Source organism: Octodon degus, unplaced genomic scaffold (assembly GCF_000260255.1).
Source record: "Octodon degus isolate 3935 unplaced genomic scaffold, OctDeg1.0 scaffold00365, whole genome shotgun sequence".
NCBI lineage: Eukaryota > Metazoa > Chordata > Mammalia > Rodentia > Octodontidae > Octodon > Octodon degus.
The window spans coordinates 268,674-270,264 of NW_004524941.1; positions in this window are offsets into that span (position 1 = coordinate 268,674).

Below are 1,591 nucleotides of genomic sequence, written 5' to 3' on the forward strand. Positions count from 1 at the left end.
GCAGTGGGACAAGGTTCTACACAGCCTTCTGTTCTCAATTTATTTCAACCCCCACTTGTCTCCACAAACGTTTTGGAATCAAAATCACCCTGTTCTGTGGGAAAAAACAAAACAAAAGAAAGGAAAGCAAAGCAAAACAAAACAAAACAAAACAAAGCCAAACCAGACCAAACCAAAACAAACCAAACCAAACCTCACCTAACTCTCTGTACTCTTTGCTCTAGTGGAAGCTGGAGGTTGCTCAGCCACGGGGTAGTAGTGCATAGAATTAAAGTTTTCTTCCTCCTCTCTCTTATATTAGGCTAAGAGATTATATTGTCTATGTGAATACGGACAGTTATCTCTTAGCAACATGTACCTATGTACTTTATCTTGTTCAAAAAAAAGATTGAATTTTTAAAAAATGGGAAATAAAGGTCAGCAAAGAGTGGGTTTGATATTTTTGGATGGGGTAAGTGGGCATTTGAGAGCATGATTTCTCCATTTGCATGTTTGATTATTTATTTATTTATTTATTTATTTATTTATTTATTCATTTATTCTGCTGAACTGGGGATTGAACCCAGGCCCTTGCACTTGCAAAGGAAGCATTTATTCCACTGAGCCATCTTCCCAGCCCCTGCATGTTTAATGGTGATTTTGAGACATCCTTGCAGTTTAAAAATAATATTCTCTTATAATGATGACTTATGGCCTGTCACTCAATGAGAGAATCAAAAGAAACTGTACAGTCTTATTTGGAATTGACATTCTGTATTATAATTTTGTTGGCTTATTTTTAATTTCTTTGTTTTCATTAGAAAGGAAAAGGTGATGCACAGTTTTTACATTTCAAAGTATACAAGTTGCTTTGTTACAATAAAGCTACATGTGCGCACACACACACACACACACACACAAATGCACACAAGATAGAATAGAATGGAATAGAATAGAATTAGAATGGAATAGAATAGAATAGAATAGAATAGAATAGAACAGAATAGAGTAAAATAAAATAAAATAAAATTTCAGCAAAAATGGTTATTTAGTTCTAGGGATAAGAGGACACAATCTATCAGGTGGCTCCAAGCACCACAGTGGAAGGACATGGAAGAAGAAAGCTTCTCAACCCCTGAAAGCCAGGAAGCAGTCAGAAAAAGGGAGGAGCCACCAACAGGGGCATATGTACTCTGTTAGGTCACACTACAGTCATCTGTCTTCTCCAGAAACATCCCAATTCCTAATCTCAGAGGAAGCCATGAATTTGTAAATGGACAGATACAATGATAATTATAGTTCCTCTATAATCCAATTATCATTCAATAGCCCCACTTTTGGACACATGAGACCTTAGGAGAATATTTTATATTTGAACAATGATATATGATTATAATTTATATTAGCAAAGAGATAAGGGTAAAATAAAGAGTAAAGGACCAGATTTTGAAGTGGAAGCAATTAAGATTAATGAACAGTGACAGTGTGAGAAAAATTGTTTTAACATCTCTGAAAATTTAATCAGCAAAACCTTTAAATATATAAACATCCTCTATAAACTAATTAAATTATGTGATTATATAATGTAATTTCTTTCTTTCTTTTTTTTTTT